The sequence below is a fragment of the Aquila chrysaetos genome, chromosome 8 (assembly GCF_900496995.4).
Source record: "Aquila chrysaetos chrysaetos chromosome 8, bAquChr1.4, whole genome shotgun sequence".
Taxonomy (NCBI): Eukaryota; Metazoa; Chordata; class Aves; order Accipitriformes; family Accipitridae; genus Aquila; species Aquila chrysaetos.
Window position 1 is genome coordinate 41250311 of NC_044011.1, and position 18530 is coordinate 41268840.

Below are 18530 nucleotides of genomic sequence, written 5' to 3' on the forward strand. Positions count from 1 at the left end.
ATCATTGCATTTATTGGGCAGTAAATCACACCAGAGATTTCTCATCTTTCTATTCTCTTCCACACTCCAGCCCATAAGTTGAATAGTTTTCACTGCTTGTTTATAATAAGCTATTACATTCACAGTGAAAGCAGGAATTAGCCTGGTTCTATGGTACAGAAAGGACCAAAATGCATCCCTGTAGCCGTAAGAAGAGAAGCAAAGCTAGAAAACCAGCAACAAAAACCTTGGAATGTGGCCACTACAAGAAATGGTCTGCAAGGCTTTGTATTTGTTTAACTGGGAATCTTGTGGTTCTCCTGCTTCCAACTTCAATACGTACCTGATATTTTAAGCAAATACTTTGTTACTCTAGTTTCAAATAGCTTTTATGAGCCTTATTTTATAAACAAGTACTACTGGAAATGAGCTGTCCATTTACAGCTTCTTCTCTGTCTTTCCAATAACAATGTTAAATTTGGACCCGCTAATAATGCTACATCACGTCCTCCTGTATACATCGTGGCAAGGCAAGTATCAGCATGCACAGCAAGCAGAGAGATTGCAAATATGGCTTTCTAGGATTTGTAGATACTGCTTCAGGTGGTACCTTTTGATTCCTGCAGCTATGGACAGAACTATTTAGCTTATTGACCAGTGAAACCTGGGCTGGGAGAAGTATTTTCTACCCAGGGGCATTGAATATTTTCATTATCTTCCACAGTTTTAGTTATTTCTGCTCTTTTAACCTACGCTGTACTATCTATTCTAAGAAAGGGAGAAAATTTCAGGCCTTGAACTTGTAAGAAATGAGGATACAAGTATGAACTTTTGGGTAAAGTTCTTCAGTGACAGTCATCTGGGGAAGGAGATCAGGTCAAAACACAGGTTTGGTCATAAACAGGGCTATCTGAGCCTTTAGGAAAGACTGGTTTGCACTTCCCGTCTTCTGTTCATGCTCCTCTTAGGAAAAATTGCATGCCAGATCTTTGTGTTGGGGGATTTTTTTCTCTTCCTTTTTAGGTATAGTGATATAATTATTGATATACTGATTTAGGTGTTCTGGTTACTGGTGCAATATTTTCATCAAAAATGGTTGTCACCATCTGGAAGTTCCTAGTGGATAACTGTAATTAAAGCAATTGCTTTCTAACTGATTTGTGATGGGCAGCTCTGCAAATCTCTGTGTAAATTTTCAGGTTATACTGCCAGTGGGTAGACCGCCTTTTATATCTTTGGATGTAGGATGAATGCTCTCTAACTTCCTTTATCCCTTGTTGCTACATGTTTCTTTAGTGCACACACCCACTTTAACGGCATTTGCTGGGTTAGGTGTTTGTCTGTCTTTCCCTTTAGATGCTGTTGTTTTGCCAACTGTTAACTCACCTGACTATGAAATCCTTTGTTGCAAAGGTTTCCTTTATTAATATTCTCTTTCACATATTTAGGGATCAGGAGATGGTGAGCTTAATTTGCACTAATGTAGAAAGCAAGCATAAGGCTTTCCCCTGCACATGCTTTCAATGTCTGATTAGAACACAAATAAAATAACAACCATATGCATATAATTATCTTTAAAGATGAACATTGTACTGTGTAAATGGGTCTTGAACTAATTGGATGACTAGTAACTTAAAAGGTACTCACTGAATAGTGAAGCTGTATAAAATTCAGAACTACTGCAAAACATGCATGGATTTTTCCTTCTTCTGAGTATCTCTCCTGAAATGCAGTGCTCTGTTGCAGAGGTTCCATTTGCATGCCCTCAATGGAAAGCTTAAATTATGCTGTACTCTAGATGTGCATACTTCTAACAGCTTGCATCCATGCTTGCAATGAAATGGGGTTGTGACATTGCTATCGAGTTTGTCTCACATTTTCATAGTAAACAGGAATGACTAATTAGCTATGCTGAGACAGGCATCTGTGATGTCTGCTGACAGTGGCCTGTATATGATGCTTCAGAAAGAAACAAACTATAATGACAGATGTCAGTGCTGAGCAAGTGAACCTGAGCAGCTCTTAGTCATTTCGATGACCGTGAAATATGAACTCTGCTACCTCTTGCTGCAGTACCAAACTGTGCTGCAAGACAAAATTAATTTCTCTTACCAGTCACAGTCATTCAGATCTCCTTAGCATGCTTGTTCTGGTAACTGATGTCCTGCTTTCCTATGGCTTTGAAGTCTTTTGATTTGTTAGGTGAAAGTTGTATTTTCACTTAGTGGTGATTATATTCTTTCAGTAACCATTCATGCTCTGCTATGCCCTTAGATGATAGAAATAGAACGACACGGACAAGGTCAGTTTTCATATGTTGTGCCTTCTAAATGTGTTCTGCCTTTCCTTAGGGGTGCTATATCATGTCATCTCATCTATACTTTCCCTTGTAATGACCATCTTTCCTGAGAAAAGAGGGTATCAGAAGGATTCCTGTTTATTTGCTCAATTCTAAGAGAGTTTATTTCTGTCCTGAAGCAGGCATGCTACTTGCTTTGTACTGATAGCTGTGTTTCTCCGCCCACTTCACACAGCCATGTATCTGAGGGCTAAAGGCACCAGAGCTTGTGAAATTATTTGAAGTCTGGAGAATGATCTTCACTGTAGAAGATGAAAATATATAAGGCAGGAGAGTCAGAGTGGTTGCAGCTGTAATGAAGGTGTAATTGACAATATCGTTGTCACTTTTTGCATGGCTTTTATTGTAAATTTCCAAGAATTGTCTGCCACCGACTCATCTTTAATGATGATCCGTGGTTACTTCTAAATGTTTTCCTTGGATTCAGAGCTCCCTAGTGATGACAAAGATGGCATGTTCAGACTATTTTCACCTACCTGAAATACCTTTTACTCAACAGTGGCGAAATTTCTCTCGTGTCAGACTGCCGGTTTAAGTCAGTCCCCTGCAGATATGAAGGAAGAAATTTTCCAGACTGTTTGCACCTCTTCAGACCATGAGAAGTAAAGCCGGTTCTCCTGTGTGACATTAGTTTCTAATGCCATTGTATGTAGTGATCAGATGCAGTTAATTGTTGACAGCATTCAGTTCTCTTCTAAGGTATGTGGTCAGGTCTTGAAGAATTGCAGGCTATCAAGGGTGAAGAAACTATATTGATTTGCCTGTTTTCAATGCCTTAGGGCATCTGGAGATGTGATTTGGTTTCCTCTTGGGGCAGCTCTGAGCAGTATCATTCTCCACGCAAAAGTATGTAATTGTATGCTTGCTTTTTGGTGTATTTCTGGAAAAGGTAGTTAAGGAGAGAAACTCTGAGCTACTAGAGAGAAAGTGGTTCGGTGGTGTTCCTGATTCGAACTGTGCTGTTAACTAAAACTGACATATCTGATCCATTCTGTGGAGCAACAGTGACCTCGCATGGGCACAGATGAGCTGTCAGCGGTGTATGTTTCTATTTCATTGATTTGACAAATCCATTATGGAATTGATCACCTAATCCCAGACTGTATGCAAGATTTCTCAGCTTTCCAAATAACTAGCCAGGCACGGTACTAACCTTGTTTTGTCATCAGTTTTCCGGCATAGATTTTCACCAGTCTATACCTGTCACAAATATCCAGCAAAGCTGAAGGCGAAAGTTTAAATTTAGGGGCCTAATATGCACACAAATACAAAAGGGGAAAATCTTGTTATTTGGAGAATTGTGATGGGTCTTCCTTTGGGTGCTTCTCACTTTAACCTCTTTTTCAGTAAAGAAGTTTTTTATTCAGACAGAGCTTGGAAAGATGTTACAAGAAAAAATTTTCAGATGTTTCCTTTTTTTTTGTTTTGTTTTGTTTTCCCCTCTCTCTTCTGTTTTATTTGCCAAAGCAAACCTTTAGGAGCTATAGAGAATGGATCTGTACTCTGAAGCCTGGTTTCAAAGGTGGCTTGTCTGTGCTTTCTCAGCTGAAAAATACTAGCAGATGCTGGTTTGTTAACATAATATAGCTGTTTTCCCAGAGGATCTAAAAAGAGGGCTAGAGAGTAAAATGCATCGTAGTCTGCTGTTACATGTAGCTGATGAAGTAAAACATGCTTGTGATCAACAGTAAGCCCGTTGCTGAGCTCTGGATAGGAATGATTCATCTTATGTTCTGTTGGAGTGGGCTGATGGAAGTTAGCAAAAATTGGTCTGCATTTGCAGGCACAAGCAGGTTTGTAGGCTCATGTCTTATAGACTGGTTAGTTTTATTGTATTTTTAATGTGTTGGGACCATCCTGGCATACTGTGGGACAGGGAATCAGGGAATCAGTTCATAGTGCTCTTCCATTTCCCCTCTATTTTCTTGAGCTCTCTGCATTCTTTCCAAACAGCTGAGTCATCATGACTGTAGGTGGGGAAGAGCATTTCCTCATGCTTGAAGAAGTAGGGATGTCTCTGATGATAAAATTGACCTTCTTCCTCCACAACTGCGTGTAGTTACTGTTGGAAATCACAGGGTCAGGCTTTTTGTATGTGCCTTATTACCTCACTGTCATTTGGAAATCTGAATATTTAGTGGGCCAAGCAAAATCATTTTTAGAAACTAGGGAGGGAAAAAAGTGTTTTAAGATATTTCTTTTTACTCAGTCATTGGGCCATGTTCTTGTTACACTTTTAATAGGACTGTACAGTTATACCTACTGAGAACAGGGCTCTTAGATGTTTGTTCTTGGTGTTATTTTTTATACCTTCATCATGAGCTTTGAAGCCTTTAGAAACAATGTACATTTATCTCTTGGGTTCAGACATAAGTGTCAATTGAGGAACAATGGGTTACTGTGCCTCAGCTAGGCTGGACCAACTGAATGTAGAAAGACCCTCTTTGAACTGTGAACCAAGCCTATGGGGCTTCTGGGGGCTTTGCTTCTAAAATGAAAACCAGACATTTTTGCTTGTGCAGAGGAATTGGCACAGCCGCGGCGGGGGGGGGGGGGGGGGGGGGGGCGGCAGAAACCATCCACATACACAACCGTTTGTGCATACATTCAATGGTTCTAAAGTAAATTTTAATATTATATTTGCAAACTGGCCGTGGTCTGAAATCCACAGATGGTTCGTCTTTCAAACAAGTAATTTTTGGATTGTGGAGTACAAGCATCTATTGGTAGCTACAGGGTTCCAGTGTGAAGCAATTTCGAAGTAGGGCTCAGCACTTTCTGTTCCTTGTTAAATGCAGATTTAGGCTGCATAAACTGTCTTGTAAGTTTCTCTACAGTTATTTTAGCTGAAGGAGATTTGAGCAGAAAGCACAGGAAAAATGCAAGTGCTTAGGTTTGACTTTTTAAGAAACATTTCAAAGTATTTTTTTTTATAAAAGTGAAATTGAATTTTAAGAACATATTAAAAAAAAAAAATCCCCAAATTCAATAACGCATTTAGACCTGACCCAATCAGAAATCAGTGACTTCAACATTCTTGGTGCAACTAGGGAACCAAAACAGTAAGTTGGTCTCAATGTATACTGTTTCACTTTCACTCACTCACTCACTGAGAATCTATTTGTAGTTATTTTTTTCATCATCCTTTTAATTTGCAACAACTAAAAACCAAAACCAAGCCAAGAAAATCGAGAGTGAGTACTATAAAATTTTGTTCCTGGTATCCCAAGTCCTGTCACTAGATGGTGCTGTGAATTAGAGCGTAGGAAACCCTCACTCGCAAACAAAACACATCAGAGAAAAAGAGATCCGCAAGTGTGTTGAAATCTCACGTTGAAACAAATCTGATATACGAGGATTTCCCTGTGTTCCCCAATGTTTTAAAATGTACGTCAGTGAGGAATATGGCAGAAATACCATTTTTATTACTTTTCCCTCCCTGTAAAATTGGTGACTCAAACTTGTCAAATATTTGTGTTAGTTTCTGAACTGGCTGACAGTTTCACTGTGAGCTGTAACTAGAATTCAGGGTGAAAGGGACAGTGCACTTTCAAAAATGCAGCTGGTCTTAGGTACTAAGTCAGAACAGTCCAGGTGGAAGCTTGGGTAATATTATTAATCTCAAAGGATTCATAGAAGGTAGCCTTTAAATGTGAGTATTGTAGAACACAGGGACTACGTGGTACAGATTCTGTCATGAGAGCTATGGCTTGATTCATGTGCCTAGACATCTTGTTATTTTAGATAAGCTGGGTGTCCCTCAGTCTTTTGAACAGTGCAGGTCTTCTGTGAGTGCTGTGTCACACCTGTCAGCTCCCTGCAGAGGTCTTGGGTACCCCAAGGCATCTCAGCAAGCAGAAGATGCGCATAATAAGGCAGCTGGCTCTCACTCTGAATGTCTTTATAATGTATTGCTATAAATATTATACCTAATCCTCATATTTTTACCACCTCTATGTTCCTGAATCTCAAAATTGAACTATTCTGCTTCCTGGCATTCCTGCCTTTGAAAATGTCCCTTTTTGTCTCCCTGTAGTTTATAGGGCTTGTTACTGGGTGTGAATTTAACTTAGACCTGTACATCCATACCAAAACAATGCTTCAGTTAAATAGAGGCCTTTTGCTGGCTCTGCAGAGGATAGACTTAATTTAAAGATGCACAGTTAGGGTTAATATTTTGTGTCCATGAGCTAGAGCCACAAACACGTATTCTTTCTGAGACTGGATACTTAAGCAGTCTTCTCTATTTACAGTCTTTTTCTTTCTTTCTTTCTTTTTCTTTTTTTTTTTAAAGGATAATTTATCTGCTTAGTTATTGAAGTACAATGACATGGCTGGCAGCCAGTCAAAATACTTGGTTTCTCCAACTCTTTCACAATATTGTCTTTCTCACCTTTTAAGTCCTGTCCCTGACAGACACAAGCACATGGGATCTGCTGTTCTTCTGCTGGGACACTGTTGCTACTCGAACAGTTTTGTTTGCTTACGTTGAGAAGTGAGTTATTCCATGTGAACAAAGGTGGGGAAGTTGACCCCCAAACCCCTAAATTTTTAGATTATTTTCATACAGTTCTTTTATTTGCAAATCCTTTCTCTTCATCCTTGTCCTATCTTGACTGAGATGGCTATAAAATGCTTAATGAACTGTTTTCTTTCTTTTTCTGCTTAATCTCAGACTTGATGGTGATCTAGTGGAGAATGTCACTTAAGGATACAAGGTTGCTCTGTGCCATGTTTTATCTTGTAGTTGTCTTTGGTCTGCCTTTTCTGGCAGGGATTCAGTAAAGCACTCTAAGTCAGGAAGTTAAGTGCTAGCCTGACATTAACCATAAGCATGTGCTATTTGAATTGGGGCCCTTGCACTTTTTTGTTTATGGTAGTTAAATATTCCATGAAGTTCCTTGGTGCACCAGTTTTGACATCAAGCTAGGCATGTCTACCGAGGTATCGAGTTTGCTCTTCAAAGACACTTGATGCCTGAATAACTGAGTACATCTGGCTGGGCTTGATAAGGACTCAGTTCTGGCAAGCACAAAGAAAGTTTGGAGATTCTCCACTGGATTGCTTACAGGGCAGCAATCAGTGAGGGGAGAAACCACTAAAATGCAAATTGTACAGGTAGCTGTGAGATTTTCATGCATATAATGCACTGCACCAGTCAAAACTCTTTCAGTAGCTACATGAACTCTATGTGTGAACGGGTGACATGGGGACACTTAATCCCGCAGGTGATTCCTGTTATCCTATAAGCTGCTCTGCCTGGTATGTTTTCAGACTCCAAATCTTCTGGGTCTCTGATTGTCTGTGGCATATCAGAAGATTTGTTTTCAAATGCATCTCTGTACAAAGAGCAAGGGCTGTTTGTAATTCTGCTTATACTCCCTGTAGGAGGTAAGCTTCAAGGTGCCTGTATTAGAGCAGAACTTCTCACAGTAGACCGTGAGGCAAACACCACTTCTATTAGCACGCAACTCTTTCTTTCATCTCTTGATGTTGAATTTCTACCACTTTTGAAAGGAATTCCAACAACTTCTAACATTCATTGAAGTTATTTGCCAGAAACTTTATGCTTCCACAACCAAATCCTCAGAGAAACTCTCATCTCAAAAAAAAAAAAAATCCACATAAACATTGTTCCTTAATATCTGCATGGCGGGGAGTCTGGAGAGAGAGAGGCAGCCTATTAGTCATTCAGCAAGCCAGAGGAGCTGAATGAAACAAGGTTGAAGATGGAACAAATTGCAAATGCTCTCCTATTAACTGCAAGTTAGCTACATAAAAATTTGCTTATTTAGGGTTAATAATTAAAGTAATACATAAGCGTGGATAAGAAAATAAAGGCCCTAAATCCATTTTTTCCCTTCTGAACAAATACACTGAAAGTCACAAACAACAATGGTTTGTAATCTGGGTTCAAGTTTCAGAGCCTTTTTCCCATACACTGAGATTGTATTTCACTCCCAATGGCCTTCATCCAAATTCGTTCAGCATCAGGGAAATGACTCCCACTGAGGTCAGTTAATGCGGAGGACCATGGCTGCATAAGAAAAGAGAGAAGTGATTTCATACAGACCTAAAAATGCTACTTACTCTGTGTATGGTTGGGCATGGTTCTGCCTAGACTATGTAACAAGGGAAGAGCCACTGAGCACAGCAATCTGCACTGTAGGTGGGTCACGTGTGGGAAGGAACAGGCAAGTGTCCCCTACCTTGCTCCTGCAGAGATGGGTGGGTCAGCATGTCACTTTGCTCTTTGGCAGTTACTTGAAATGTGATGTGGGATCTTTAGGCTCCTTGAGACTTCATGTCATTTATGCTGGTTGTGTCTAAAAATGTATCACACTTTTCTGAGATACACCAAAAAATCCTACCCTGAGCATGCATATAATACTGGGTCTTTACAGCCAACAGTAGGGAAGATCAGAGATGCTGGAGCTATTGTCATTGTTTGTAGTATTACCGCAATTTTGCTGAAGCAGGAGTAAAAATACAGTTAACCTTTATTCTTGACCTAAAGCAGTGACTTTTCAAATGGGGAAATAATTTTGATTTAAAAACCAAACCAAAACAAAAACATTTCCTGTAGAAATGGAAGGCAGGAATTTAATAAGATTCTGGCTGGCCTGAGAGGACGTAGCAAATAAAACCCCTCTTATGGTGGGTAATCAAGTTCATGATATCTGAAGTTAACATTTAATTAAGAAATTTGATCCAGACAATGCTATGCTAATCTCTGGATAATAATACAATGAATAAGAGCAGAACCCTGAAAAAACCTCTGTAAAATTGCCAAGATTACTGAACTACTTTATTTGTTCAATGTTGTGTATAGTATTGCTTTTTGGTTTTCTTTAATAATTATGACATCTGGTATTTATTTAAAAATAAGGAAGTACACCTTATTAATCAACAAGACTAAGAAATGTATTTAGCAGCATTCAGTTCCTTTGTAGTAGAATAAACTAATCTCTGAGTTTTATGTATGCAGAGATCTGTTGTGGCATAGCTTTAATAACCCAGCCTTTATGTTCCATTAAGCTTAGGCACAAAGTTTAAGGTGAAATACCACAACAAGACGGGGATGTATGAAGGATCTCACAGGGGCCAAAGACTGGTGAGTTGTACAGGATGGTAAAGTGAATATTAGTCTCAGTTTAGAACTTTAAGAGAACTCTTGCTGATCTTCCTGTTGTTACAGCTGAGCATGTGCTTAAGCAGTTTACTGAACTGAGACTTAGGCAGTAACACAGTTCTGGGTGTATTTAAAGTGTATTAATTAGCTACAGTGCTTGGCGGAGGGGAGAAAATGTGCTAAGCATTCAATTATAGCTTCCCCCTTATATTCTAGAACTTCATTCCCTTTTCATTGGAGTCAAGGAAAGCCTAAAGGTAGCCAGAAATGGTGGCAGTAACTATAGCCTAAGAAAAACACAGTGTGCTGAATGTACGCCAAGTGCCTTTGCATGCAGCTTGTAAAGTATTTGGTATCTCTATTTTAAAGGTGGATGTGTTGCTCAAGCAGTTGTATAGCTTTGAACTATTGAATCCTCACAGCAACTACTGAATAGCTACACAGCAACAGCTTGACAACATCTGGCCACAGTTGTTAAACAGGCAGAAATGTGGGGTGGGAATCCAGAGCTTTTGTGTTATAGTGCAGAACAAGCCAAATATGGCAACCCTGTGCTCATTCCTCCAGGCACCTGTGTTCAGACTTTCTTCCCAGAAAACTGAAACCTCTCTGTTTCAGATATGAGCTCCTTGAGAAATTCTCCATTTCAGATCAGCTTTTGCCATCTACAATTGCTTGTGTCCAAGAAGCTTTGTCGAGTAAAGCATGCCACACACTGCAGATGAGGAAATAACATGTATCTCATAGCCCTCCAATAACAGTCTGTGAATAAATCTTCATTCTGTGCAACTGATGTCTCCGGAAGTCTGTCTAAGCAGATGTATGAGAAAATTGCTACTCTTGAGTAGGTATATTTTATGGAAATATATTTATTGGTGATAGGAGAGATTTACTTAGGGTTGTTCTTGCTATAGTTCATATCGTTTACTTGAGCCATGAATAAATAAATGATTGCTATGTCAGCTTTTGATGATCAGACTCTCTGACCAAACTAGTCTAACCTGGTGATTGTTTGCGTTGGTTTCTTGTCACGTGTATTTTTTCTCTTGAGCAGTAAGTTCCCATGAAAGTGCCAACATATTCCCCCTTGTTCTGAGTTAATATTTCATTAGCATAAATCATTTCATGTCTTATGGAGTCTGACCTAATTTCTCCATGAGTACAAATCTGCATCTAATGCTTCTTTGTCATTTGTATTGCTGGGTAAATTCCAGTACCACTTCCTTATGCTACAGCTACTGCCCCTACAATTTCTGCTTTTAAAATATTTCATTCTTTAGTCTCAGAGCTCCTGTCTCTGTCAGCAAGTCCTTCTTTCACCTAAGGATTACACAGACACAGCATAAATGGAAGCACCAAACAACTCCACAGTGTGATACCTAGGGAGTTTTAGGGCCATATGGGTACTCACTTGGAGACAAGAATGTTAATGTCTCTCTCTTCAGACCACAGTCTTGGCTACTTTAAATTGGGGAAGTTCCACTGATTCCAGCAAGGCTTTGCTAACTGAGCCAGTGCGCACAGCATGAGTGCTGTATTCCTATTGTAAACTGCATCATGTCCCAAAAAACTACACTTATCAAGGAACAGAGGTGAGAGATGATGCAACTTTCTAGGATATGTAACTGACTGAGGGTAAGTTTGTGTAGGGAAATAAGAAAATGCAAAAATACAGGTGGTGCTTGGAATTTGCTGCTCTTTATCCAGGGTTAAGAGGCTAATGGAAGCGCAATGAACACAAGGAGATCTTGCTAAAAAAAAAGGGGGAAAAGAAAAAAGAATTAAATATTTACCTAGTAAAAGAAATACCAATTGACAGATTAAATATGCAGGTTCTTTGTTATCATTCCAATAATTCCAGAACAAAAAGTCAGAGCTGAAGGAGGAGCAAATATCTGGTACAAGCCTTACACCTGTGCAAAGCAAGAAAAGAATTGCCACCTGCAGTTCTCTGGAGAACAGTGACCCCCTAGAAACATTGTGATTATTTCTCAGTTCTGCATCCTTCTCCACCTCAGGTGCATTTTTTTACCCTCTTGCCACTTTTATATACTAAAGTAATTAATGAGAAGAACCAAGCTATCTAATCTGTGGGGGTAATTTCTGCATTGAAATAAACCAAGCCAACATGGCTAAATTGATTTTGAGGGACCTAGACAGATTCATGCCCCTGATGATGTGGTCACTGGTGTGTCATGTGAACAGACATTTCTGATGCTTTTGTTGCTAGCTTTGGCCTGATCCAGGAACTACAAGTCCAGCTTTATGTGGGATATATGCCTAAGAACCACAAAAGTTCAAGTTTTTTCCAGTAGTGAATGTGCTTGAGCTTCAGCGAGTGGTGGGTGCTCTAAATTTTGTGCTGAATGAAACTTTCTGAAAAAAGTTACCCTGTAGTTTCAGCCCTTCTCAGATCTGTGGCTATTGCTTCAATCTCTGGGTAACTCACAAGTCCTGTTCTTTAGCTACTAGAAGTGACAGAACCTGGTATTCAATGAAAAGAAGCTAGACATGGCCCCAAACATTTTGGTTTGGGCTTTTTTTCTGCTGTAAGTGATTACCTCTACCTTCCCTACTTGTGATGTGGTATGTAGTATATACTAGAAGCTCTACTCCTCATATCATTTCCCATGTGATGGTTTGCACCAACAGTCACAATCAGACCATGGTGACTTAGTGCTGTTAGCTGAGCTGTATCCCTTGATTGGGTAACAGTTTTTCACGATTGTGCAAATTAAATGCATTCATGTAAATAGTCTTTATGGAGAAAGTGCTATATGGATACGTGTTTTAATTTGCATTTCCACTTAGTAAAGAGCAAGGAAATCAAGTCAACAGAATTCAGTGAGTGAATTGCTGTTCCATTTGTAAGTGTCCAAACCTACCCTGATTTTAAGACTAAAGAGCAATGTTTCCATAGGCTTTATAGTCTACTGTGCAGGGATGGGAGGTACCCTTTTAAGGGTACCAATACAACACATGGACCAGGACTCAACAAGCTGCTTCAGACTTCTGCAAGGCCCAGGGACTTAGCTTCCAAGTATTTCACAGCGTAGTACCTGTATAACCATTCTAAATGTTCAGAAAATGCTTTATTTTGTTGCTAATATTGGAAAGCTTGAAAGTTAGCCTGTGCAGTGGAAATAAATTCTTTAGTCTCAGACTCAGTCCCTCTCTTAGGTTCATGTTAAACCAAGTAGTTAAATAATCTTTTTAAAGCACCAAAAAGGGTTTCTTCCTTTATTTTGCTGGCATGTTTAGCTTGTTTATAATCTTTCTTTCTTGATAGAAATGTGTCAGGAGCATAGGCAGTATTATGCAAAGAAACTAGTGCAGGTGCACGAGTAGCCCAGTAAACAACAAGAGCCAGAGACACGTGCTGGATGAAACATACAGGGAATATGCAATATGCACATCAGATGGCACTGGAAGGTTTTCAGTCAGAATAGGAGAACTATTTGTTTAGCATCATTAGCTAGACATTTGATATTCAATGCATCAACATGAAAGGGAGAAATTTTGTGCTCAGCAGATTAGACTAGAATCTGCTGAGAAATCCTTTTGAATTCACAACAGTTCTGTTGTTCCATAATATTGTGCATGCAAATTAGCAGCTCCTCCTTTAGTGAAGTTTCACTGGAAATCAGGTATCAAATATGGTTTTTACTAATTAGCCTCACTTTTGGCAGGCTGGCTTTCACTGCTGAAGTGGTGAGTATGTGGGAGAAGACGACTGTTGAGACTTCTCTTGCTGGGTGCCTTCATAGTTAGTGGTGAGATACTTGTTACAGCTGAGGTTATTAGATGTAGTTGCAAATAAGCTAACAATTTCACTTCTTTTTCTTTTGTGTGCAAATGTGTAGCTGTGGAAGTAAGCACTCTTGTGCTTTATGGGGCACTAGTGGCAAGCAGGGAGGTTACAGAGGCCAGAATGCAAAGTGCCAGTCAAGGCTTAGCCTAAAACCTTGCCTGTAAAATGGGAATGATACTCACATCTTTTCTCCATCCTTTTTTGGTCTAGGTTGTAAATTCTTTGGCACAGAAATTCAGTTGCTCAATGTGTATATAGAGCACCCAGTAAAACAAGACTGGTGTCTTCTGTGGTGTTTAGGTATTACTGAGATACAAATTAGTAGCAAACTGTTAGAGAGGGGCAGATCAGCAAATCATTGGATTTGGCTCTGATATGTGCAGTATGAAGTGTCCTGCCCCAACCCTGATAAAGCCATTCAGATGTGGGAACCACCCAAGGTACGGTCAGCAATGACCATCTAATTCATTGCAGGACTGAATTTTAGAGAGTGACATGGAAACAAGACTCTTGTCCCCTGTTCTGTATGGAGCTGGTGGGTGGAAAATTTCTTTCTTCCCTAGAAAAAATATAACCTGAGTCCTAGCTGCATGGAGAATGACTACTTGTAGGTAAAGAGGATTTCAGTTTGTATGGCTTATGCCCTCTTCGTTGAGGGTGCAAATAGAGGGCAGATGAATGCTAGTGTGCATGGCAGGCTTTAAGAGACAGATGTTTTTCTGCTAAAACTTAAGCTAAGAATGTTAGTGTCAGTGAGGCGCTGGAGTAACACTACACCTCTCAGTAACAGTGAGCTTCATCCAATACCTCATTGGACTCTGTGCCTTTCTGTACCTACTGCTTTCCCTCAGGACAAATTGTTTTTGTTACAGCAAGCTGAATGGCAGCTGATATAATCAGTAATACTCAGAGTGATAATTCTGCAGGGCTGTAACTTGCATTGGCTGCTGTGTTTGTTCTTCCCAGGGAGAGAAGGGTTTAACAAAGAAATGGACAATGCTGTACATATTGCTCAATAGGATAACTTCTGCGCACATTTTACAGACAGAAAACCAAGCATATATGATACCATCAAACTGCTTCATTCCAAAACCTGTTTTTCCTTGAAATGTCAGATCTCTAACCTTCAGACACTAAGTTTTTTGAATCTTTGCATTCCTGGGGATGCTGCTAGGCCCAGCTGTGCTTTAGGGAAATGGGGGTGCTGTTCCCTTGGTCACTCTCCCCTGTGGGAGAAACCCACTAGAGGAGGAATGATGTCTGTGTGCTGTTTTGCACACTGCTGAAAGCTCTTTCTGTTTGTGCTCAGGAAGGGCTGTGTATATGCAGGAGTTAAACTAATCCACCCTGCTAAGAGAGCTTGTGCTTGGTGCAAGGCCAATTGAGTCACTATAGCTCTGGCTGGTACAGGACCCAGGAAGGCTTGTTTCTGTCTACTTGCAAACACCCACCTAGCTGTGATCTGGGGGAGTGGGTTTGTCTGATGTCGGATTCATAGCTCTGATATTGGCACTATGTGAACTTGAAGAAAGGTCTTTGATCCCCATGGTTGAATTTTGTCTACCTTAAAGTCAGTATCTATAAGCTAGACATGGGAATCTCAGCTGGTCATCTAAATTCCATTTACAGTCAAGAAAGAAACAGGCATCCTGGAGGATTCGCCTTAAGTCAGATGGGTTGCATGAATTACCTGGAAGCTGTGTTTTGATGGACTAGAGATGGGATATGTAAGCACTTAAGTGTGTTTCTTTTCAGTCAGTGTGATGGGTGTGTTAATACTTCTCATCTCAAGGTTTTTTTCCTGTTTGTGAGCAACTGAAGACATTCATATTGTTTCTATGGTCTATGCCCAGGGCAGTATGGTTTGAAGCATCTGGCCTCTGTTACAAGAGAAGCAACAGCATGTTGTTAACACTTTCTGCGGGCCTATGTTTTCCACTTGATCTGAGCCTTTCTTTGCTATTTAGAAGCATAAGCTCCTAAGATACACCTTGGAGTTTGTCTGCATTTGCTAGAATGGTTTCACCATGGGACCTTTACCTCAGCTATCTGGATGCTGTGCACCATTATCTGAACCAAAGCATGCAACAAGAGTGGTCTTAATATGACAAACATCTAAAGAAATGTGTTCTGCATCTGTGAATTGCTGTGGAACTAGGTGTAGGGTAGATTTCCATGGGTAAAGAAGAGTCAGAAACTTGATGAAGGTGTTACTGATGAAACAATGAAACAGAAACGACTGTTGAAAAGAGTAATTTCCTTGGGAGCTTGCTTAGTCACTCTACCTAAAAGGGAAGGTGGCTGGCACAGATCTATTCCAGGGACTGTGCTAAGTGTTTGTGTACTGGAGCCTCACTCATGTGACAGCTTTGACTCATGTTCCTCTGTAAGCCCCAAGGTAGACCTCGGTAACCTTTCATGTCCTCTCGCTTACTCAATGTGTTGTTCTGCTCTCTCATAACCTGATCCTCATCTCATGTTTCTGTTGCTTTTTCAATTTCCAGCTATATCTGATAGACAAGGAGGTGGCCTTGTGGATCCTAACAGGTAGAAAGGAAGGATTAGTGATGAAATAACATTATTTTAGGACAAAAAAATCCCTCTTCTTAATCCAGAGCTGGTTTTGACTTGAGCGGTTGTGAGAAAGAGTAGGTACACAGCAGCTTATGTGCAGAGATGACATCCTTCCTGAATGCACAGAATGAGATATTGATATCCCTAGAGAAATGGGGGTTGAACTGTACCTTACGGTGGGGCTTGTCTTCAAGCATCACTCAGATTGCTGGGAATTCCCACGTTCAATCTATTTATGGTCCTAATCTTCAGTTATACTGAGCGTCACTCATGTGAGGAGCTGTCCCTGAACTGGGTGGCAGCCAGCCCTTGAGAAATCTCCCCTGAATACACATCTTGTTTTGGGGTTTTGTATTTTGGTTTTTGTTTGGTTTTTTTTGGGGGGGGGGACTTTTTGTTGTTGTTGGTTTTGGGTTTGGTTTTGTTTGTTTGTTTGTTTGTTTTTTTAACTGAGTTCTGCTGCCCCTCAGGTGTCATAGATGAGTCTGCTATGCATGTACCTGGTTCTGACCTCAAAGGGAGATGCTGGAAATCAAGAATATTTCTGGAGTAGATTGAGTACTTTGAGCCTCTATTCATATACTCTGCCCCAGGCCCAACACTGGAACAAAATGTCTAGACTTGGGCTATGCATTTCTGGAGATGAAAGACTGGCTTCTGGAATGAGGGAAGGGGATGCGGTGTGGAAGAACAAGCTTATTTGTGATTACAAGCCTGCTGCTGCCACAACACATACACACTTGTGCAGTAAATATTTCACTGCCAGGTATTTCAGGGGAATTATAAGCCAGAAACAAAAAAATAATATATAAAATGGCAGGGATGACAGAAAAACAGTCTTAGAGCATCCACACTTTGCCCAGAGGTCTCTGTAAATCAATGACAGAAGGATTAGCTGCTCTCCTCTCCTCTCCTCTTCCATGTGCTGTCAGACTTATCATAGCTTGGGAGGAGCTCAAGAGTTGTGTTTTTTCCTCTCTGAGGCTAGCTGCCTTTTTCCTTGTTTCCAGGGATTATGTTTGCATTGCCATTGGATCCTTTTCCTCCTCCTGCTGTTGTGCTGTGAGCTAGATGCTATTATAATGCTATTATTCCAGCTGCAATAGCCGGCAAGAGTCAGAGCCTGTGGACACTAATGACAAGATTTCAGGCGGTTTTACTACCTTCAGAGGAGTGTATCCAGCTCTTGTGCCTGTCACTAGCCTTAAAAATCCCCAATCTGATCCTCAAAACCGTTAAGAATGGCTTGAGATTAACAAGTTTAAATAAATGTCAGTGTTTTCATATTTGTAGTCTATTCCTGAATCTTAAACGTGCTTAGGCTCACATTTGCAAGTAGTTCTCTGCAGATTAAGTCCCTGGGATTGGCCTTTCTTAATTAAATGGAGACATACTCTTAACCACTTGATTCCAGGTGCTGGTTCTTTAAGATAAATGTCAAATGTCGCAAATTTTAAAATAAACCAGAACAGTTGGAAGGGAAAAAAGTGAAAAATCTTGGCACCTCAGACCTGGCAATGAAGTACCACAAGAGGCATTTTACTTGCTCATACTGTTTCACTCACTTCTCTCAAAGGCTTGCCAATTTGCTCCTGAGATACCGAGCAAATCGTACTCTTCCTGAAGGACAAGCGGTCATTTTCAGTGTGAGTCAACAACAGTAAGCTGCACTTCATTAGGCTGCTCATGCCTTGAGCCAAACCCAGGCAGTCAGAAAAATGTAATGGTCCCCATAAAACATGTTGCAGTCAGAAAAATGCAATGGTCCCTACAAAACATGTTGTGTCCTGCCTTACTGCGCTTCTAGTGCAAACTTCCTAGCTGCTGACTGCCATCTTTCTAGGTAGAATGGAAAAGGAACAATCAAGAAAGTTTGGGCAGTGGGTTTCACGCCTCCTGCAGGAGAGTGGCCCAGCTGATGTGAATGTGAAAACAGCATTAGAGAGTGACTGGATTTATCCTTGCCAAGCCTTGAAGATATCCAGAGTGGGAGACATAAGTGGGGTGTTAACCTCAAGTATGGCTGGGTGAAGAGGAGCTCTGCTACTACACTGTTGTGAACTGGCCCTTCCTCTGTCTGCACAGTCTGTTCTCGGCCTCTTCTCCTCCCCACCTCGCTTATTTTCTGTTGTCAGCAGCTGGGTTTCCTTTGGCTTTTAATGCCTAGAGATACCTAGAACACTTAGCACGCTTTGCTGCAGTGGTTTGTGCTTTAGTAATTCCAGAAGCAGAAGTCAGTGGAGATCTTTGAGCCAGAATAGACACAGGTCCTGGAAACCAGGGGCAAACAGCAAGCCTTATTAGCCTGTGTTAACTACCAGCAAGATTCTCATCTGCTAAGGTGACGAGTGTTATTGCAAAAGCTCTAAAATAGATTATTTTGTGTGGCCCTGTGACCAGTGTCAATATTATTGGAGATTTAATGCAATGTTCTCCTGCAGAACATACATGAAACAGCAAAAGTCTCCCCTTATTTGGTAGCTGATGCTTGAGAGAAATTCCGGGTAGGAGGAAAGTGGTAACAGATGGTACGGTAGAGCTTTTGACCAAGTCAGGAAGAAGTAAACTAACTTTAGTTAGTAAACTAACTTCCTGCTGAACAGAGAGATTTCCTAGGTGCAGCCATACTGGGGTCTCTTTTTTTTCCCAAAGCTTATTTTCCTGAAAAGTTCTTC